Source organism: Puma concolor, chromosome E1 (assembly GCF_028749965.1).
Source record: "Puma concolor isolate L17-30 chromosome E1, mPumCon1.1.hap2, whole genome shotgun sequence".
Classification (NCBI taxonomy): Eukaryota; Metazoa; Chordata; class Mammalia; order Carnivora; family Felidae; genus Puma; species Puma concolor.
In genome coordinates, this window is record NC_141680.1 from 440530 (window position 1) to 464294 (window position 23765).

Below are 23765 nucleotides of genomic sequence, written 5' to 3' on the forward strand. Positions count from 1 at the left end.
TCTTATAAATACGGGATTATTATTCCAAACAAATTATACATCTTTTTCGCTTCCTAAACACATTGACATTTTCTTTCAATGTTTACTTTGATACCGAATCGCAGCCCAAAATGTCAAATTTCTGAAGTAAATAAAGATTTGCATAATCAGATGATCTTATATATTCTGATGATATCTATGAGATTTTAAGTTCCTTGGGGCGCCTGGGTGGCGCAGTCGGTTAAGCGTCCGACTTCAGCCAGGTCACGATCTCATGGTCCGTGAGTTCGAGCCCCGCGTCGGGCTCTGGGCTGATGGCTCAGAGCCTGGAGCCTGTTTCCGATTCTGTGTCTCCCTCTCTCTCTGCCCCTCCCCCGTTCATGCTCTGTCTCTCTCTGTCTCAAAAATAAATAAACATTAAAAAAAAAAAATTTAAGTTCCTTGATTACACCCGTCAAATAGCCAATGAAAGGAATTCACGTATTCAGAGTATTTCAGAGTATTGCACCTAAATCAATCAATAACAACTATGAAAATTAACTTCTAAAAGAATACACAAGTCCTGGATATGGTCATCAAAACAAAAGAACACATATCATTTTACAAAAACTAGACTTACCTGTATTTTAGGAGCAAACACACACACAATGCAATTCACACGAATTCATATATGAAGCTTTAATTTTGTACAAATGAACCTTTCTAGAAAGTAGCCTCCACAACGTATACCATTTGTTTCTTCAGCTCTCAAAACTGAGGTCACTAAAATGCATGCTGGTGGGAAATGCACACCATCTTTGAGTGGCCACTGTCTGAAAGAGAGCAGGTGCTGTCAGCACAATGATCATGGGGATCAAATGCACCAAAGGCAGGCCGTATTGATATGAATGTAAACCATCCTCAGTCTTGGGTACCCTTGAAACATCTGGCAGCTGTCTAGCTGTTAATATTAGTAATTGACTCCTTTTTTTTTTAATTTATTGTCAAGTCAGCTAACAGTGTATACAGTGCGCTCTTGGTTTTGGGGGTAGATTCTATGATTCATCGCTTACATACAACACCCAGTGCTCATCCCAACAAGTGCCCTACTCAATGCCCATCACCCATTTTCCTCCTCTCCCATTCCCCCCCATCAACCCTCAGTTTGTTCTCCACATTCAAGAATCTCTTATGGTTTGCATCCCTCTCTGAAACTATTTTTTCCCCTTCCCTTCCCCCATGGTCTTCTGTTAAGTTTCTCAAGTTCCATATATGAGTGAAAACATATGATATCTGTCTTTTTCTGACTATACCCTCCAATTCATCCATGTTGTTGCAAATGGCAGGATTTCATTCTTTCTCATTTCCAAGTAGTATTCCATTGTGTGTGTGTGTGTGTGTGTGTGTGTGTGTGTATGTATGTGTGTGTATGTATGTGTGTATATATATATACATACATATAATATATATATACATACATATAATATATATATACATACATATAATATATATATACATACATATAATATATATGTGTGTATATATATATATATATATATATATATATATATATCTCCCACATCTTTTTTTTTTTTTTTCAACGTTTTTATTTTTTATTTTTGGGACAGAGAGAGACAGAGCATGAACGGGGGAGGGGCAGAGAGAGAGGGAGACACAGAATCGGAAACAGGCTCCAGGCTCTGAGCCATCAGCCCAGAGCCTGACGCGGGGCTCGAACTCACGGACCGCGAGATCGTGACCTGGCTGAAGTCGGACGCTTAACCGACTGCGCCACCCAGGCGCCCCTATATCTCCCACATCTTTATCCATTCATCAGTTGATGGGCATTTGGGCTCTTTCCATAATTTGGCTATTGTTGAAAGCACTGCTATAAACACTGGGGTACATGTGCCCCTATGAATCAGCTCTCCTGTATCCTTTGGATAAATCCCTAGTAGCGCTATTGCTGGGTTGTAGGGTGGTTCTATTTTTAATTTTTTGAGGAACCTCCACACTGTCTTCCAGAGTGGCTGCACCAGTTTGCATTCCCACTGACAATGCAAGAGGTTCCTGTTTCTCCACATCCTTGGCAACATCTCGTTTCCTGAGTTGTTAATTTTAGCCACTCTGACCAGTGTGTGGTATCTCAATGTGGTTTTGATTTGTATTTCCCTGATGATGAGTGATGTTGAGCATCTTTTCATATGTCTGTCAGCCATCTGGATGTCTTCTTTGGAAAAGTGTCTATTCATGTCTTCTGCCCATTTCTTCACTAGATTATTTCTTTTTGGGTGTTGAGTTTGGTAACTCCCTTATAGATTTTGGATACTAACCCTTTATCTGTCATTTGCAAATACCTTCTCCCATTCCATCAGTTGCCTTTTAGTTCTGTTGATTGTTTCCTTTGTAGTGCAGAAGCTTTTTATCTTGATGAGGCCCCAATTGTTCATTTTTGCTCTTATTTCCCTTGCCTTCAGAGACATGTGGAGCAAGAAATTGCTGTGGCTGAGGTCAAAGAAGTTGTTGCCTGTTTTCTCCTCTACAGTTTTGATGGTTTCCTGTCTCACATTTAGGTATTTCATTCATTTTGAGTTTATTTTTGTGTATGGTGTAAGAAGGTGGTCCAGTTTCATTCTTCTGCATGTTGCTGTCCAGTCTCTTCACTACATTCTCACAGACCATGGGCCATGACCAGGGGCAGGTGGGAAATTCAAGAAAAGTTAGTTTATGCAAAACTCAGAGATGGGTAGGGAGAGAAAGCTGAACTGATCTATAAGATGCAGCCCAGGTAGAGGAGGAAAATTCTAATAAAGACGACCAAGAAATTTCCTCCTTTGTAGTCTCAAAAGAAACCGAATAGATTCTATTTTGACTAGAGTTATTCATGGGGGATGAGTCTGCCTCAGTACAAGGGTTATTCCAGACTAGTGGGGCTTTCCAGATCCAGCTCTATGAATCTGGTGCCTGCCAATCTAAAGAAGTCTACTTATTTCTATGGGTGTTCCCTGTCTCTCTCCCCTGGGGGGGTACAGATTTTGATGTTTTAAAAATGTTTATGTATTTTGAGAGAAAGAGGAACCATGCAAGTGGTGAAGGGACAGAGAGAGAGGGAGATAAAAGAGTCCCAAGCACGCTCTGAGCTGTCAGTGAAAAGCCCAATACAGGGCTCAATCTCACAAACCATGAGATCATGACCTGAGCCAAAATTGAGAACCACACACTTAACTGTTGAGCCACGCAGGTGTCCTACAGGTTTGCCTTGTCATGAGTAAGTGAAACATTCACACTGGGATCCAGGTATATCTTTATATTCAAAAATCCTACAGACATTTGGAAACTTTTTCCTTTGGGTAATTCAACACTCTGCACATAGATGGCTAAAGAAAGGACAAACTCCTTCACTTCCTGATCAGGTCGCTCCTAGTGATTTACTTATTGTACATGTCCCAGCAGGGTGCAGCTAGTTTCTGCTGGGCTTCTCAGAACTCCCATCAATGAGGTGGGACAGAGTACCTAGGGGCAGCCTCCAAAACCACAAAGAATGGGCTGACCAGAAGTTCTTAAAAGCCAACAAACCAGGAAGCACAGAGCACAAAGGACATTTCACTTCTTAACCCTCTCGTACAAACACCAATGCTTCAGATACCACTGTTCCCAGGGCTACCAAACTTCACAAATATGAACAGTGTGCTGATAGGAAAACAAATCACATCTAAGATGGACCCTAAACTTACATGGCTTGAATCAGGATCTTGACAGGGCTTCCAGGAGCCAATCTAATGTACATAGATGCTATTAAATAAAAGTTTGTGACATTTTTTAAAACAATTTTAATGAGATATAATTCACATATCATATAAGCCCCTATTGAAGACTAAGATCTCAGAGGCTTTTAGTATCTTCATAAATCCTTCCTTCTTGACATTATGAATATACTCTTTTCAGGTTTCCATCCTGTCAATGCTGATCTTTTTGGTCCAAGAAGCACAGACCAGACCCAGAACAGGATGTGGACAGCTGTGGCCACAACTACTTCAGGCTGGTGGAGAAACCTGCCCTGTGGTCCTCAGTCTTCAGGAAGAACTGAAGTTCTTCTGAAGTTCCCATCAAGAACCCCATGAAAAAGCTGTTGTTTAACCACAGTGTGAATGAACTCAATACGAAGGAAGAATCTACCGATGTCCCATGATTACTCACATTTGGGTTTGAGTAACTGGGACACAAGAGCATGAGTAGACAGACAAAACAGTTTCTGTACCTTCATGTCCTGGTTGTATCAGGCGGCACAGGGGCACCAGGGAGGAGGTGGGGTGGGAATGCAGTGGGGTGGTAATTGGAGTTGGAGGTGGTGTTTCAGTAAGGGTGAGATTGGGGAGGGGGTGTGTCAGGAGAAGAAGGAGGTGAGGGACAGTACCAAGATTAGATCAAGTACTAGAGTTGGGGGGGGGGGGTTCAGACAGGTTAGCTGGTCAGCAGGTCAATAAATCACTAGGTGAGCAGGACACAAGTAGCAGCTGGAGCAGAGGAGGATCCATCTATGTTCAAGCCTTCAACTCTCTGAGCATTGCTTTAACAGCCTGTAACCTTTATTCTTTCTCTCTCTCTCTCTCTCTCTCTCTCTCTCTCGACCAATCAGCTCCCTTCACCCCTGGTAGATCAACACAGACACCCAGCGTGACTTTATTTTTTAAAAAGCCACTTCTCACCTACCACATCACCACATGCCATCCCAACGACTGCTGCTCTCTGGAACACTGGCAGACCTTCTGGTTTCTGGTCCCTCCCAACCCAGGTCCCTTTCCCCTCTTCTCGGAGCTCTCTCCTTCCTTTCAGAACTCCAATGAAATACATAAGCAGAATGAGAGTTTTCAACCCTCTCTAAATAACTCAAAGAAGACAGAACATCCATAAGATATAGATCTTGCTAGTAACCATCTGAAATCCCACGGCGATATCCATATATGTGTTCACATCTACATATAACACTGTGGAGGACACATTAACTTTAGGCACATAGGATACAGATACAAAAACTCATACTACTTATCTTGGCCATATGTGAAATTTCAATATATTCCAGAGGAATGAAACACACAGAGCATCTTTTGGTAATATAATGTGCTAGAAATCGCTGCTAAAAAGCTAACTAGAAATTCCCGTATGTTTAGTAATTGAGAAGTCCCTCTATAAATATGAATAAAGAAATCCCAAAGAAAAGAGCTATATTTGACTGAATGAGCATGATAAAATTATAATCAAATATGTCTCCAGACGTGGAATATCCTGAAATATTGGTGTGAGAAGGCTGTCTGGTCCCCAAATCATCTCTAATTGGCCTAGACCTTTTAATATCTCAAATAGTGGTCGATCTCTCACTTGTCTATGTGACCCTCCTACCCATTAGGTTGGACTTTACATTATGAACCCCACAAGGGGAATAATCCAAGCTGACTCTCATGGCATCTCCTGGGATCTGCAGGAATGAGAGCATTTTAAGATAAATAGTTCATCAGCTTATCTCTTAGAGGCCCTGGGACAACACCCATATTGTTAGCAGCACCAGGTGTGCTGGGCAGGGAGGACCTAGCAGGTGGCCAGGGTCACCCCAATTATAACTGGAACAGGGATCAGGGAAAGAAGCAGCAGTGAACAGAGATTGGGGGCCTTGAACAGGTGAGATCACTCATGGAGGTAAGGTAGTGTCCCCAAAGCCAGTATCAGCTTCCCATGTGGAGAGCCTTTGTGGACCCTGGGGGCAGGGCCAGGAGCTTAGAGTTTGAGATCCAGTGTGCTGCTTACCAGCTGTGTGACCCTGGGCTGTGTTCTTTCAATAAAATGGTGTCCTTCCGTGTCCATGCCTGTGTCCAGAACTGTGCTATGGACAGGAGGAAGCCACGTCCTAAGCACCTTTGCACATTAGTGTCACCATCTCTATGTGATGCAGGGTCATCGAGCCCAATGGTCATGAATGAATTCTTGAGACATTTTATGGTGCAAAAAGGTGTTTTAATTATACCACAGGGACAGGACCCATTGGCAGAAAGAGTTGTACTTGGAAGGTAAGGAATGACTGATTGTATACTTTTAAGTTTGGGGGATGGGGAAGGTAGAGATAACCTAAGTCTCTAAAGGGATTTGTGCATGTTAGAGAAGAGTCACGGGATCCTGGAGTTCAGGCTGTTGTGAAGCCAGTTGCTTTCAGTCTCTAGAAAAACATCAACATTAAGGCAGCCATGAGCACTTTGAGCAGGGTCACGCTCTGCATGTCTCAGGGATTTATCAGTGAGCTGCAAGTTGTGAGAAAATATAATTTCGATTATGGTTCTCTTGTCTTTGTTCTCCTCATTCCCCCGCCCCCGAACAATTTTTTAAGTTTATTTATTTTGAGAGAAAGACAGAGTGAGCAGAGGAGGGGCAGAGAGAGTGGGAGAGAGAGAATCCCAAGCAGCATCCACTCTCATATTGCTGAGCCCGATGCAGGGTTGAACTCACACCATGAGATCATGGCCCGAGCTTTAATCAAGAACCAGAGCCTTAACTGACTGAGCCACCAAGGTGCCCCCTGCCCCCTGAACAATTCTGACCTTTAAATCTTTAAGATTGTTGAAGGCAGGTGGAAGTCTTCATCTTCTGTAGCATCTTGCTGCTGAATAGAGACCTACAGATGTCCCTACCTAATGGGTCAACATTGATTAGTCAGGAATGTATAGGGGAGTTAGGAAAAGTGGAGGCAGCCAAGTCTGCTGTGGACATCAAAGAAATATCTCTGTGGATGGTAAGGACCATCTGTCAACCTGAAGTTATTGTAGTGATGGAGTCTTGGCACCAAGCACAGAAACTCTGGAAAAGGCAACATATAAGAATGAGAAGTCCAACAAAGAGACCCTTAATAGTTGACCATAGTCCTCCTGCGAACCAGGAACTTAACCAGTCCTTGAAAGAGAAGGAAGAATTTTGTGGAGCCTTAATTTGAGTATACGTGTCCGGTGGTAACCCTGTCTTATTTTTGTGATAATATGGAGTACATACCTACAACCCTGCTTTAATGAAGCATAGGTGCCTCCTTGGGCTGCAGTCAGGATATCAAGCTCCATTCAGTTTTGGAGGGCCACTTTTTAAGCTGAGCTGGGTCTTTTAAGATGGCTACTGTATGCTTGGCTAAAGCCTCTATTTGCAATTTTACATCAATAGAGGTGGCCCCTGGGGCAAATATGGTTAAGGGATTAAACCACCAATAAGCCCTCCTTGTTTGATGTCTAACTTTAACAATAACCTAATTATGAGGAATCACTGGCAAGTGGGAGAAAACTTGCCTTAGGAGATAAGGGCACCCCCAAGTGTATCACCCAATCCAGGCATAAGGAAAGTGGGGCCATCCATTATCTCCACAAGCATAGTTAACCCCATGGACTGGGACACACTCTGGTCATCCCAGCCACACAGAATTGGCCAAGGTGATAGCTGAATTTACCACTGCAGGGGAATCCATCCCATTTTCCAGCTGTTCAAATAATCATATGGCCATGGAGTCCTGTTATTATGCCCAGAGAATAGCAAGCAAGAGGATTCTCCATACGTGAGCTACTGTGGCAATTTCTCTGAAGCTTACCACAAGTTGTCTAGCTTGAGCAAACAACAGACATTCAAAGGCAATCAGAACTAGAGTTTAACACCTGCAAAGATGTGTTACCGAAACATAATTTTCTCTCCAAATCACCTTATTTCCAGAGATAGCCAAATCAAAACTAATTCATTTGAAAAACAAGTTTGCTTTAACAAACTTGGCCTAATTATTTACATAGGCCTAGCAAGAATAGTGACTGGTCATATAGATCTTTACAAATTTGCTTTGCTGGAACTTTTTATAAAGAATGTTGACTGAGCTTTTAGTAGCTGCTCTAGGCCAGAGTACAAGCCAAATACTTGCCATCAGACATTCCGGCAGTACCTGTAGATGTGGGTGAATTCCTCTTCTTAAGGCCCCCCCAAATATCCTGCCATGTTCCTGCACCAGCCAGGAAGTGATACTCTTCACTCACCTGGTAAGGCTGTTGGGAAATCTGTAAGCAAGGTATCAGGCCAACAGGGGCTTTGCTGGCTTAAGTTTCATTTTTTTAAATGTTTATTTTTCAGAGAAAAAGAGGGCGGTATGAGTAGGAGAGGGTCAGAGAGAGACGGAGAGAGAAGATCCTTGAAGGCTCTGTGCTGACGGTGCAGAGTTGGATGTGGGGCTCAAACTCACAAACTGTGATCATGACCTGAGCTGAAGTCAGACGCTTAAGTGACTGAGTCACCCAGGGGTCCGTTGGCTTTATGTTTCATAAAAGCAACCTTGGTTCCTTAAAGCTGTATGGTCATATCTGAGTCTATGTATGCTTCTCTGAAATATGACATTCCAGTCAAAGCTTTGGTAAAATAACCAATATTTCCAATGGTGTCCTGTTACAAGGAGGACAGATTCTTATTGAACTTATGCAAACAACTGTAATTGCCTCAAAAGAAAGGATATTCACTGAGAGCTTTTGAATTTCAGAGGGTTCAGCTAGGGAGGAAAGTTAGATGCTTCAATTTGTTCACAAATGAATATTTTACCATGTTTCTGTAAGTCAGAGAGAGTCATCTTAAGAGAAAGTTTCCTTAACCTGGAAGAGCAAATATCAGAGAATAAGCAATGTTGCAAATAAGAGTCACAAAAACTATAATCATCTTCTTCAGTTCATTTAGTTCCATGTTACTAATTCTTGTTCAGTTTGAATGTAGCTTTTCATTAGTTCTGGAAAGTCTTCCCCATTTCAGCTTTATGATTTTTTTAAGTTTATTTATTTGTTTGAGAGAGACAGAGAAAGCACGAGTAGGGAAGGGGCAGAGAGAGGGAGAGGGCGAATGCCAAGCAGGCTCCACACTGTCAGTGCAGAGCCTGACACAGGGTTCAATCTCATGAGCCATGAGATCATGACCTGAGTCAAAACCAAGAGTCAGACGCTTAACTGACTGAGTCACTGAGATGCCCCAGTTTTATGATTTTAAAGATATCAAAGCCCTGCACTTGTTACAAAAAAAAAAAAGTCCTTTTTATGAATCTGGTTTAAGATGAAACTCATTTTGCAAATGACAAAGACCACAATGCAATTGTTAAGAAAATTCAGTTATTTCTGTGACACAGAACACTTTAATAATCAGAATATCAAATGATATTAAAATGTCAGGAATTTCATATCTATATCTACATCTATATCTATCTATATCCAAATCTATATCTATATCTATCTTTCTCCTTATATGAACAGTTATAGCATTTACCCAAGCAATACAACCTAGGGTTTATCATGATTTGTTTGTACTTTCCATGTAACTTAACATACCAAATAAACAAGGCTGGTTGATCAAAAAGACTTCATTTACAGTTCAAATCTTGGTAAAGTTTTAAAGTTCATTTTTAAATAGTATTATGGATCATTATAAAACTTGAAATTTAATTATTTATTTAACCAAGATTACAAAGGCAAATAGATAGGGTAATATACTTGTTAGTAAAACTTAGCTCCTTTAACATTATGAAGTTTTAACTTTCTTAACAAACCAAAGACCTGATAAAGACAAAACACAGAAACTTTGGTTTTTCTGGGCAAGGAAAAAAAAAGATAAAAACTTTGTTTACATTTTCTTATCAAGCGTAAACTAGCAATCCAAGAAAACTTTGTCTTGTTTTAGAAGACAGAAAGCAGAATTTCAATCATCTAACAGTGTACCTTTAAAATCCATTCATTTTGGGGTGTCTGGGTAGCTCAGTTGGTTAAGCATCCCACTCTTGATTTTGGCTCAGGTCATGGAATCAAACCCTAAGTCAGGGTATGCATTGGGCGTGGAGCCTCCTTGAGATTCTCTCTCTCTGCCCCTCGACCCGCGCACAGAGACACTCTCCCTCTCTCTCAAATACAAAATAAATAAAATCCATTCATTTCAACCTTATTGTGTCTTGACCTCATATAAAATTGCTGTCCAAAGTCTTCCCTTCACAAACCTTCTACAACTTTCTTTAGCATTCAGATTTTCTCCCAAGCCATTTCTTTCCAAACAACCAGTCTCATTTTAGGAGAAAATTACTTTCTTTTACCTGAACAGAAATGTATTCTCATTCCTCACATCTTTCTTACACACATCTTCCTTTTTACATGCAGAGTTACTTTCCTTACTTCTGTCAGCCTTAATTACATTTAGCAGAAAAATTTTAACTCTTAGAACCTAAGTCTCCAGTGAAAACTATGTAGTAATCAATTGTGAACTGTTATACCAGAATTCTTCTAGATCTAAAATTTATAATTACATTTTATAATTAAAAAAACATATTTTTCCATAGTACAATCTTTTAATAAATCACAAAGCATGTTTACCAACAGACCCAAATACCCTCAGCTTCTCTGCAGTTAGAAGTCAAAAGCACAAACCTATGTTCAGTAACCAATGCTACAGCACTCAGTCCTATTTGGAAAAGGCATAGATGGCCAATGAATTCAATTCTATTTATCACTCAAGCAAAACTTTCAAGTTAAGACTTTGAAAGCTATCTTAACAATTATCTAAAAAAAACTTTGAGACAGACAAAATTAAGAATCATTTTAAGTCATCTTTTTGCTAACAAATTGCAACAGAAATAACACAAGCTTATTTGACTTTCTGCACACGTTGGTAGAATAAAAGTTTTATATGTAATGCTGACAACTCCAAAGACACGTCCATCTTCATGAACCCAACAAACGTAGCTTAAATACCATATATATTCCACCTGGACCCACTAAAAAGTCAACCAGTTTGTTCCCCATTGTCAATTTTTACCTGAGGCCGCAGCTGCAAATCTGAAGTAAGTGGCGTAAGCCCAGGGGGGAGCTCTTTGCTCCTTGACGATGAGTAGAGAAGGAGCCAGTGCTGCCAGAGGCACCAAGTCTAATATGCAGGCCACACCCCAGGTGGTAGAGAAACAGGAGGAGGGATCCTGGGAAGGCTCACCTGTCTCCCGCACTTGACCTGGCCCCATGAAACACCCCTGCCCTAAGTGTACCCTGTCCCTACCCTGTGCCCCTGTCCTCATGGCCACCCTACCCTGGCCACTTTCTGGAATCCAGGCCTGGGCACAACCCTCCTTAAGCCGCTGGCATGGACAGATACCCAGCACAGGTTTGGAACCAGACCAGGAAAATACCCTCTCCCATGACAACTTAGATGGAACAGGTCATGCCAGGGTCTGTGCATTCCATCTGCCTGTGCTGGCCTTCACTGGCGTGCCAGAGTTATGTGGAATGTGTTTGTGTGTGTGTGTGTGTGTGTGTGTGTGTGTGTGTGTGTGTGTGTAAATCTACATGATGCACCTGTGAGCCTGAGTTCTGTTTCTGTGAGTATATTGAGTTTCCTCTTTTGTGGCTGTTTTCACGTTTTACTCTTGTGTTTATCTGTATGCATGTGTATCTGTGTCTGTCCCTGAATGAGCATATCCACTGTGCAAATCTCTGTGTGTGTGACTGCATTATCTGTACCTCTCGGGTATATGTGTCCCTATGGGAGTATCTGTATCTGTTTCATGTCTGTGTGTGTACTGGTTGTATGTGTGAATTTGAGGCCCCTTTGAGTGTTCTTGATCATACCTGTGGGGAATGTGTGTGTTTTCTGTGTGTGTGTCTAGTATGTGTGGAGTTTGCTTTATGGGGCTGATTCATGTGGCCCTGAGTGTGTGTGTGTATTCCCCTCAGGATGTCATTGGCTACATCTGCTGTGTGGGTTTGTGTGTGAGCCTGTCCATGAGCCCCATACCTGAATCCCCAGATGAGGCTGTGGGTGGTTCCATGCCTGTGTGTCTCTGAGCTTGTGGTGTCTGTTTCTTCCTCTGCACATGTGTGTCTGTGCAGCTCAGAAGTAAGCAGCTGCAGAGGGGGCCCTTCAAGGGTGACTCCTGGGGGGGGGGGAGCAAGAAACAATATGTGCTTCCCCCACCCTCAGGCTCAGCTACTTCTGCCCGTTTTTCTCCCACCCTTCATTGTCCCCCCTTGTGGTGCCATGCCTTGTGGTGTAGACGGATGGAGTGAAGGATTACCTCATAGGATCACAGGCCAGGGGCTGGGAGGGCTACAAATGGCAGGAGGTGGTCACAAAGAGCGGCCCCTGGCGAGGCTGAGGGATTCCTAGGCCCTGGGAAGGGTGAGTGAGCGGGGGCCCCAAGGGAGGGCTGGGGAAACAGAGCTCCTGGGACCCATGGAAGGAATGCAGGATTAGGCACACCGGGAAAGAGCTAGAGGAGTCCTGCAGGACTCGTGAGTCCCCAAAGGGCAGATCCCTCACTCACCTGTGCTGGTATAGGCTGGGGCCTGGAAGCAGCAGCAGCATTCAGAGGCAGCAGAGGCAGCAGATCCATGGGATGGTGGATGGAGCGTGAGCCACAGTCTTGCAAGCAAGTGGAATCACCACACTGGGCTGCCCTCGGCCCTTTCCCCCTTCCCCAGCCACCTCACTAGCTCTGGCCCTGGCATTACCCTCCAGCAGGGCATGGGCAAGCCAGGCAGAGACAGACATCTGGGGCCACAGGAGTGTCCCCTATGACCTCTGTGTCCTAGTTGTTGAATGGGCATAAGGAGTCACCCAGGGCCCCTGGAACCAGGAGGGAGAATCTAGCCCTGGAATCTTCTCTGATGGGACTTGGGGAGAATTATGGAGGGACAGCATTTAGTGCCAGTTCATTCACAGGATAAAAGCACAACACGAGGTCACCTGGGATGCTGATGTCAGTGTTTTCTTACCCAGGCCACATTCAGAGCACTCACTCAGGGACTTGGAGGAAGGAGAATAACTGATATTAATTTAAAAGAACAAAAACGCTGGATTGTGGGCACTCCTGATGCTCTTACAAAACAACGTCCAACATTCCCTCCTCATCCTCTCCATAGTGGGGAAACTGAGGCAGTCAGGATTTGGCCAAGATCACATAGTGGTTTCTGAATGTTTTGCTGATTACATCTGACCAAACTCCTTTTTCTGAATTTCATGTCTTTAATTTTGTCAGTGATGTTTTTGGGCAGCTCTGTGACAAATTTCACCTGGTCAAGGATGAAGCAAACACATCTTATTCAGGCTGGTACCATGTGGTAGACTCACTAGGCTCCACAATGAATGTCACATTGTCCTCTGACCCGCTAAGCTGGACGCAGCCCTGTGACGTGCTCTGACCAGTGAAATGTGAGTGGGAGCGAAGTGTGCCACCTCGAACACAACACTTGGGAACAACAGGGTCTGGCCACCTCTCTGTCCATCTCTTATGGCACCTGGTAGTTACCTATGGTGGGTGCTCTTTTATCCTTGTCTCAGGAGGACCATCGTGGACATGTGGCATGAGCAAGGAAGAGACTTCCCTTGTTATAAGCCATTAAGACTTTGGGGCTATTTATTACCCACAGTAACATCTAGCCCATCCTAACTGGTACACATCCTCCATTCTCCTCTCTATGAGGCAGCACAACCTAACATTCAAAGCATGATCTCTGTCGTTAGATACACATGGGTTTGAGTTCCAGCTCCATCCTTTCATTAACTTCAACCCTAGACAATTTACTTGGGAGTCTTTAAGCCTCCATTTCTGCTCCATAAAATGGATGGTTACACCATCTCAGGTTTGAAGAGAATTAAATGAAATAATAAAACATATAAAGCTTTGAGTCCAGGGCCTGGCACACATAGTGAATGCTCAGTAAATGTTAGCTATATACCTTTATGTCCAGATTGTAAACATTCAGAAAATGCAGCAACTATTACAAAAGAAATGAAGGAAATATTAAGCCTGTGGCATATGTTTCCTTTCAAACTGTTTTTTAACAGATAGGATAATATTATGTATATTCATTCCCACCCTGCTTTCTACTCTTAATAAGATACTGTTGTGATATTTTTATGTTACAAATAAAAAGATCTGTATCATCTTTTTAAATTATAGGATATTAAATACCATGAATAATTCAATCACTTCTCTATTGCTGGACATTTCCATAGGTTGCACATGGCACTGAAAACAAATGAAGTAAATTAAAACTGAAGTAAATGAAGTAAAAAAAAAAAAATCAGAATGTATTGTTTGCTAGAATAAATATTTGTTAACTTTTGTTTGCTCTGTATCTATATATGCATTAGGTTGCAATTTACAATGTTTTTCTTATCACAAATAAGGTTTTTAAAAAGTATGGCAGTTGTTTTCAATTTTTTTCAAAATTTGAAAGATTACAAATAATCTATTTTTTTTTTAAATTTCAGGAATAGAATTTAGTGATTCATCACTTACATATACTACCCGGGGATCATCCCAAAAAGTGTCCTCCTTAATGCCCCTTGCTCATTTAGCCCATCCCATCCAACACCACACCAGTGGCCCTCTGTTTGTTCTCCTTATTTAAGAGTCTCATAAGTTGTCTCCCTCTCTGTTTTTATATTATTTTTGCTTCTCTTATGTTCATATATTTTGTTTCTTAAATTCCACATGAGTGAAATCATGTGATATTTGTCTTACTCTCACTTATTTAACTTTGCATAATACACTGTAGTTTCATTGACACTGTCACAAGTGGCAAGATTTCATTCTTTTTGATGAGTAATATTCCATTGTATATATATACCACATCTTCTTTATCCATTCATTAGTCAATAGACATTTGGGCTCTTTTCATACTTTGGCTATTGTTGATAGTGCTGCTATAAACATTGGGGTCATGTTCCCCTTTGAATCAGCAGTCCTGTAACCTTTGGATAAATACCTAGTAGTGAATTTCTGGGTCATAGTGTACTTCTATTTTTAATTGTTTTGAGGAAACTTCATACTCTTTTCCAGTGTGGCTGCACCAGTTTGCATTCCCACCAGCAGTGCAAAAGGGTTCATCTTTCTCCACATCCTCATCAACATCTGTCATTGCCTGAGTTGTTAATTCTATCTGTTCTGACAGATGAGAGGGAGTATCTCATTGTGGTTTTGATTTGTACTTCCCTCATGATGAGTCATGTTGAGCATCTTTTCATGTGTCTGTTAGCCATCTGGATGTCTTCTTCGGAAAAGTGTCTTTCATGTCTTTTGCCCTTTTCTTCACTGGATTATTTGCTTTTTAGGTGTTGAGTTTGGTAAGTTCTTTATAGATTTTTGGGTACTAACCCTTTATCTGATATGTCATTTGGAAATATCTTCTACCAATCCATTGATTGCCTTTTAGCTTGCTGATTGTTTCCTCTGCTGTGCAGAAGCTTTTCATCCTGATGAGGTCCCAAGAGTTCATTTTCGCTTTTGTTTCTCCTGCCTCCGAAGACATGGCAAGTAAGAAGTTGATGCGGCCGAGGTCAAAGAGGTTGTTGCCTGTTTTCTCCTCTAGGATTTTGGTGGCTTCCCACCTCATGTTTAGGTCTTTCATCCATTTTGAGTTTGCTTTTGTGTATGGTGTAAGAAAGTGGTCCACGTTCAGTATTCTGCATGTCGCTGTCCAGTTTTCCCAGTACCATTTGCTGAAGAAACTGTCTTTTCTATTACATATTCTTTATTGCTTTGTCAAAGATTAGCTGGCCATAGGTTTGTGGGTCCACTTCTGGGTTCTCTATTCTGTTCAATTGATCTAAGTGTCTGTTTTTGTGCCAGTACCATACTGTCTTGATGATTACAACTTTGTAACGCAGCTTGAAGTCTGGAATTGTGATACCTCCAGCCTATGTTTTCTTTTTCAGGATTGCTTTGGCTATTTGGGGTCTTTTCTGATTCCATACAAATTTTAGGAATGTTTGTTCTAGCTCTGCGAAGAATACTGGTGTTATTTTGATAGGGATTGCATTGAATATGTAGATTGATTTAGGTAGTATCGACATCTTAACAATATGTTCTTCCTATCCACGAGCATGGAATGTTTTTCCATTTTTCTGTGTCTTCAATTTCTTTCATGCACTTTCTATAGTTTTCAGTTTACAGATTTTTCACCCCTTTGGTTAGATTTATCCCTAGGTATTTTATGGTGTTTGGTGCAATTGTAAATGAGATCGATTCCTTGATTTCTCTTTCTGCTGCTTCATTATTGGTGTATAAAAATGCAACTGATTTCTGAATACTGATTTTGTATCCTGCGACTTGGCTGAATTCATGTATCAGTTCTAGCAGTTTTTTGGTGGAGATTTTTGTGTTTTCCACATAGAGTACCATGTCATCTATGAACACTGAAAGTTTGACTTCCTCCCTGCTGATTTGGATGCCTTGTAGTTCTTTCTATTGTCTTATTGCTAAGGCTAGGACCTCCAATACTATGTTGTATAATAGTGGTGAGAATGGACATCCTTGTTGTAACCCAGACCTTAGAGAGAAAGCTCTCAGTCTTCCCCCATTGACGATATTAGCTGTGGGTCTTTCTTATACGGCCTTTATGATCTTGAGGTATGATCCTTCTATCCCTCCTTTCTTGAGGGTTTTTATCAAGAAAGGATGCTGTATTTTGTCAAATGCTTTTTCTACAACTATTGAGAGGATCATGTGGATTGTATCCTTTTACTAATGTGATGAATCACATTGGTTAATTTGTGGATATTGAATCAGCCCTGCATCCTAGGAATAAATCCCACTTGATCGTGGTGAATAGTTCTTTTAATGTATTGCTTGATCCAGTTGCCTAGTATCTTGTTAAGAATTTTTCGATCAAGCTTCATCAGGGAAATTGGTCTGTAGTTCTCCTTTGTAGTGCAGTCTTTGGTTTTGGATTAAAGGTAATGCTGGACTCATAGAATGAGTTTGGAAGTTTTCCATCCATTTCTATTTGTTAGAACTGCTTCAAAAGAATAGGTGGTAACTCTTCTTTAAATGTTTGGTAGAATTCCCCTGGAAAGCCATCTGGCCATGGACTCTTTGTTGGGAGGTTTTTGATTGCTCATTCAATTTCTTCAGTGGTTTTGGATCTCTTCAAAGCTTCCATTTCCTCCTGTTTCAGTTTCGGTAATTTATATGTTTCTAGGAATATGTCCGTTTCTTCCTGATTGCCCAATTTGTTGGCATATAATTGCTCATAGTATGGTCTTCTTATTGTTTGTATTTCTGTGATGTTGGCTGTGGTATCTCCTCTTTTATTCATGATTTTAATTATTTGGATCATTTCCTTTTTATTTTTGATCAATCTGGCTAGGGGGTTATCAATTTTGTTAATTATTTCAAAGAACCAGCTCCTGGTTTTGTTGAACTGTTCTACTGTTTTGTTTTTTGCTGGTTTGTTTTTTTATTTCAATATCATTGATTTCTGCCCTAATATTATTATTACCTTCTTCTGCCTGTTTGGGCTTTATTTGCTATTCTTTTTCCAGCTCCTTTAGGTGTAAGGTTGCATTGTGTATTTGACATTTTTCTTCCTTATGTTTGTAATTAGTTGATTTATATACTTGAGTTCCATCACGTTGGGGGCACAAATGTTACAATTGTAGATCTTCTTGGTGGATAGACCCTTTAATTATGATACAATGCCCTTCCTCATCTCTTGTTACAGTCTTTATTTTAAAACCTAATTTGCCTGGTATAAGTATGGCTACCCCAGCTTTCTTTTGGCAACCATTAGCATTATAGATGATTCTCCATCCCTTTATTTTCAATTTGCATGTATCTTTAGGTCTACAATGAGTCTCTTGTAAGCAGCATATAGATAGATCTTTTTTTCTTACCCCTTGTGATGCCCTATGTCTTTTGATTGTTTAGTCCATTGACATTTATTTAGACTGAGTACTGAAAGATATGAATTTTGTACCATCGTGTTGCCTGTATAGTTGTGGTTTCTGACGATGTTGTCTGGTCCTTTCTAATCTTTGTTGCTTTTGGTCTTTTCTGTTTTGTTTTGTCTTTTCTCCAAAGATTCCCACTTAAAATTTCTAGTAGGGCTGGTTTAGTGGCTGTGAACTCCTTTACTTTTTGAATGTCTAGCAAACTCTTTATCTCTCCTTCTATTTTGAATGACAGCCTTGCTAGATAAAGAATTCTGGCTGCATATTTCACTGATTCAGCACACTGAATATATCTTGTGACTCCTTTCTGACCTGCCAAGTTTCTGTTTACAGGTTCGCTGCAAACCTGACCTGACTTCCCTTGTACATTAAGGACATTTTTTCTCTTGCTGCTTTCATAATTCTTTCCTTGTCTGTGTATTTTCTGAATTTGACTATAATATGCCTTGGCAATTGTCATTTTCTGTTCAAACTAATGGGAGTTCTCTGTGCTTCTCGGATTTTGATGTCTGTGTCATTCTCCAGATTACGAAAGTTTACCACTATAATTTGTTCACATAAACTTTCTGCCCCTTTTTCTCTGTCTTCCTCTTCTGGGACTCCTATTTTTCAGATGTTATTCCTTTTTTTCTTTTAAGTCACTGAGTTCTCTACTTCTTGTATCATGCTCTTTTGCCAGTTTCCCTCCTTTTTTCTGCTTCATTATTCTGATTATTTTATCTTCTATTTTGCTGATTCACTGCTCTGCTTTGTCCATCAATGCCATGGTGGCATCCATTCGATATTGCATGACAGTTTTAGCATTTTTAATTTCATCCTGAACAGATTTTATTTCTTCTATCTCTGAAGAAATGGATTTTATAATTTTTTCCACCCCAGCTAGTACTCCTATTATTGTGGTTCTAAATTCTAGTTCAGACATCTTGCTTATATCTGTGCTGATTACGACCCTATCATTTCTTCCTGTTCTTTCTTTTGCGGTGAATCCCTCATTTTATAAACCTCCACCAAAACGTCACCCTAATTCCCACCCTTACCCTACACTTAACCCACACCCATGCATGGGACCTCATTTCAGCCTCCAGGGAGATCACAGGACTGGTATCCCATCGGTACTGGCAACGTCCCTGATGAACCCTAACCCTAGCTCAGGTTCTCTCCCAACGGGGACCCAATTCCTAAGTCTGAGAATGCCAGGCACACAGGGGCCAGAAGCAGTGGGTATTACTCGGCATGGAACATGAAATGTCACCATGTGATTGCCAAAGCCCGGATGCAGCTGTATAAGGGAGGGTACTGAGGAACAACCGAAGAGTGGCCCATACAGGAGGCTGGCCCTGGCATTCAAAGACTATGCCTGAGTGGCACCCTCCCATGCGCCCTCCACTCAGCCTTCGGGGAGACCACAGCACTGCAGGGCGTTCAGCGCCTGGAGCCTCCTGGGACGTAACCCTAACGGTACCCTCACAGAAACCCACCACCGAACCCTCACCCTAACTCCCAACCTAATCCTACACCTGACCAACACTTGCACATGGGCCCTCAGTTAAGCCCTCCAGGGCAATCACAGGACTGGTGTTGCTTCGGCCCTGGTGACGTCACTAGACTGAAACCGAACCCTAGCTCAGGCTCTCTCCTGATGTGAATCAAATTCCTAAGTCTGAGAACACCAGGCACACACACGGGGGCCAGGGTGGTGCGGAATTACTCACCATGCAACGTGGAAGTCACGATGTCATTGCCAAATCCTGATTGAAGCTGCATAAGGGGGATCCGGAGACCCAACTGAACAATATGCTGCACTGGAGGCTGGCCATGGCACCCATAAAATAAGCCTGAGCAGCACCCTCCCCAGTGCCCTCCACTCATACCCTCCGGGAAGAACACTGCACTGTCAGGGGTTCGGCGCCTGGAGCCTCCTGGGACCTAACCCTAACCAGTGCCCTAAACATAAACCTCCACCGAAACCTCACCCTAACTCCCACCCTAACCCTACACCTGACACGCACCTGCACAGGGGCCCTCATTTCAGCTCTCCACAGAGATCACAAGACTTGTGTCACTTTGGCCCTGGCAACGTCCCTGGACCGAACCCTAACCCTAGCTCAGGCTCTCTCCCGATGGGCACCCAAAGTCTGAGAATGCCAGGTGCTAAGGGCCCAGAAGCAGTGGGGGAATACTAGGCATGGAAAATGGAAGTGACCATGCCATTGTCACAGAGAGGATGGAGCAGCCTAAGAGGGATCCTGAGGTCCAACCAAAGGATGGCCCACACCGGAGGCTGACCCTGGCACCCAAAGAATAAGCATGAATGGTACCCTCCCATGGGCCCTCCAGTGAGCCCTCCAGGGAGACCATTGCACAGCTGGGGGGTTGGCACCTGGAGCTTCCTAGGCCCTAACCCTAAGCCTAACTGGTACCCTCACCATAACCCTCCACCGAAACCTCACCCTAACTCCCTCCCTAACCCTACACCTGACACACACCCATGCATGGGCCCTCATTTCAGCCCTCCAGGGAGATCAGAGACTGGTGTCGCTTTGACCTTGGTGACGTCCCTGGACTGAACCCTAACCCTAACTCAAGCTCTCTCTGATGGGAACCCAATTCCTAACTCTGAGGATCCTAGGCACACGGGGCCCAGAAGTGGTGCGGGATTTCTTGGCATGGAACATGGAACATCACCATGTCATTGGCAAAGCCCGGATGGAGCTACATAAAAGGGTTCCTGAGGCCCAACTGAAGAGTGGTCCACACATGAGGATGGCCCTGGCTCCGAAAGAATAACCCCGAAAATCACTCTCCCATGCACCCTCCACTCAGCTCTCCAGGGAGAACACTGCACTGTCAGGGGTTGGGCACCTGGAGCTTCCTGGGACCTAACCCTAACCAGAGCCCTAACTGTAACCCTCCACCGAAACCTCACCCTCACAGCCATCCTACTCCTACACCTGACCCACACTCCCGCATTAGCCCTCATTTCAGCCCTCCAGGGAGATCACAGGACTGGTGTCCCTTCAGCCCTGGTGATGTCCCTGGACCGAACCCTGACCCTAGCTCAGGCTCTGTCCTCATGGGGACCCAATTCCCAACTCTGAGAATGTCAGGCACACGGGGCCCAGAAATGGTGAGAGAATACTTGTCATGGAACATGGAAGGTCACCATATCATTGCCAAAACCCACATGGAGTTGCACAAGGCGGTCCTGAAGCTCAACCGAAGAGTGGCCCACTTGGGAGGCTGGCCCTGGCACCCAAAGAATAAACCTGAGTGGCACCCTCCCATGCACCCTCCACTCAGCCCTCTGGGTAGTCCACTGCACTTCCGGAGGTTTGGCGCCTAGAGCCTCCTGGGACCTAACCCTAACCGGTACCTTCACCGTAACCCTCCACCGAACCCTCACCATTACTCCCACAATAACCCTGCACCTGACCCGCACCCATGCTTGGTCCCGCATTTCAGCCCTCCAGGTAGAATACAGAACTCATTTCATATTGGCCCTGTCAACGTCCCTGGACAGAACCCTAACCTGTGGCAGGATTACTCAATATGGAATGTGTAACATGATCATGTTATTGCCAAAGCTCCGATGGAGCTGCTCAAGGGGGTTCCTGAGTTCCAACCATACAGTGGCCCACGAGAGAGGCTGGCCCTGGAACCCAAGACTAAGCTGAACAGCATCCTCCCTTGTGCCCTACACTCAGCCCTCTGGGTAGACCACTGCAGTGCTGGAGTTAGGCACTAGGAGCCACCTGGGACCTAACCCTAACCGGTACCCCAATCTTAACCCTCCACCGAACCCTCAGCCAAACTCCCACCCTAACCCTACACATGACCCGCACCCGCGAAGGGGCCCTCATTTCAGCCCTCCAGGGAGATCCCGGAACTGGTGTCCCTTTGCCCCTGGTGACATCCCAGGACCGATTCCTAACCCTAGCTCAGGCTCTCTCCCAGAGTGGACCCAATTCCTAATTCTGAGAATGCCAGGCACACAGGGCCCAGAAGCAGAGCAGGATTACTCGGCATGGAGCATGGAACATCACCACATCATTTCCAAAGCCCGGACGGAGCTGCACAGGGTGCTCACAATTCCATCCCCAGACCTATCCCAGTCTGAGCCTGAGCCCAAGTCCACACCCCAAACCCAAACCCCTGACCCCAACCCAAACCCCTAATCCAAACCCGAACCCTTCCCAAACCCTTAACCCTAACCCCTAAACCCTGAACCCTAACCCCTATCCTAACTCCTATCCATACCTCTTAGCCCTAGCCCTAGTCCTAACTTCCAACCCACATATGAAAAGAAAGGTAGAACTACATCTATTTAGAATCCTAAGATGACATCATCTTATATACAGTACTTCCTAAAGAATCAACAAAAACGTTTGGAGTTGGTCACCTAACTCCTAATTCAGGAAAGTTACAAGACAAATATTGATGCACAAATATCTCACTGATTAGTATATTCTAGCAATGAATCTCATGAAGAGGAATTTAAGAAAACAATTCCATTTTAGGTAACATCAACACTTAAAAAAATACTTTGGAATAGATGTCAAAAACACTGCCGAAAGATATTAAAAACAATCTAAAATATACTATTGCTGAATGGCAATAATACACAATGCAACATATAGATTCAATGTGAATCCCAGAAAAATTCACAAGGGCCTCTGAGAAAAAAAACACAAGCCAATCCTAACAGTCATATGGAAAATCAAGGGGCTGCAAAATAAACAAAATAATAAAAAAAAAAAAATCAAAGGTAGATGCTCATATTTCCCAATTTCGAATCTTAAAACATAGCAACAATAAATAAAACATTGTGATACTGTCATAAAGGTACACGTACAGATCAGTGGGAATTAATTGAGAACCCAGAAATAAACCATTTAATCTATGGTCAACTGAATTTTGACAAAGGCAGACAACATAACATTGGGGAAACAAAGGTCTATTCAACAAAGGGTGCTAGACAACTGGCTATTCATATGCAGAGGAATGAAATTGGACCCTTACCCTCACACCACATACAAACATTAACTCAAAGTGGATCAAAAGCTTAAATGCAAGAGGTAAACTTACAAACTCCAGAAGAAATCAATGGAGATAAATCTTCATGAGCATTGAGTTTAACAATGTTCTCAGAGCTGACACCAAAGCATGAACAAGGATAAATTTAGTTTCCTCAACATTAAAAACCTTTGTACATCAAAAGGTGCTATCCGGGGGGGCCTGGGTGGCTCAGTCGGTTAAGCGGCCAACTTCGGCTCAGGTCATGATCTCGCGGTCTGTGAGTTCAAGCCCCGCGTCTGGCTCTGTGCTGACAGCTCAGAGCCTGGAGCCTGTTTCAGATTCTGTGTCTCCCTCTCGCTGACGCTCCCCTGTTCATGCTCTGTCTCTTTCTGTCTCGAAAATAAATAAAAACGTTGAAAAAAAATAATTAAAAAAAAAAAAAGGTGCTATCCCAAAAGTGAAAAGAGAATGCCTAGAATGGAAGAAAGTATTTGCACATTGTTCGTCTGGTAAGAGTCTGTTATACAGAATATATAAAGAGCCATACAATTCATCATCATCAACAACAAAGTTTTTAAATGGACAAAGGAATTGGACACACCTTTCCCCAGGGAGATCATACGAATGGTGAATAGACATGAAAAGATGTTAAACATCATTAGTCCTTATGGAAATGAAGATTTAAACCATAGGTAGATACCCTTTTACACTAAAATTGCTATCACCAAGAAAACTACAGAATAACAAATGCTGGCAAAGATGTTGACAAATTGGAACCCTTAAACGTGCTTGTGGAAATGTAAAATGGTGGAGGCTAGGTGTAAAATAGTTTGGCATTTCCTCAAAAAGATAAAAACACAGAATTACCACATGACTCAACAACTCTACTCCTAGATGTGTATCCGGATGAATTGAAAACAGTAGTTTGAAAAAAGAGCACGTGCACAAACATACACAGCAGCACTGCTCAGAGTAGCCCAATGGTAGAAACTATGCAAATGCCCCTCGGTGGGTTAACGGATAAACAAACTGGGGCAGACCCACGA

At 42.8% G+C, this 23765-nt stretch overlaps 2 long non-coding RNA genes across 4 annotated transcripts in view; one reads left to right on the top strand and one right to left on the bottom strand.

The window, feature by feature from the left end:
- Nucleotides 1-6282, top strand: part of LOC147573941 (uncharacterized) — a 57840-nt gene extending 51558 nt beyond the window's left edge. For all 3 annotated transcript variants that reach the window (XR_015243770.1, XR_015243771.1, XR_015243772.1), the window contains 2 exons: nt 2436-2531; nt 3904-6282. This is a non-coding gene — a long non-coding RNA (uncharacterized LOC147573941). The remainder of the gene's footprint in view (nt 1-2435; nt 2532-3903) is intronic.
- Nucleotides 1-23765, bottom strand: part of LOC147573942 (uncharacterized) — a 41630-nt gene that overhangs the window by 16598 nt on the left and 1267 nt on the right. The window lies entirely within an intron of this gene.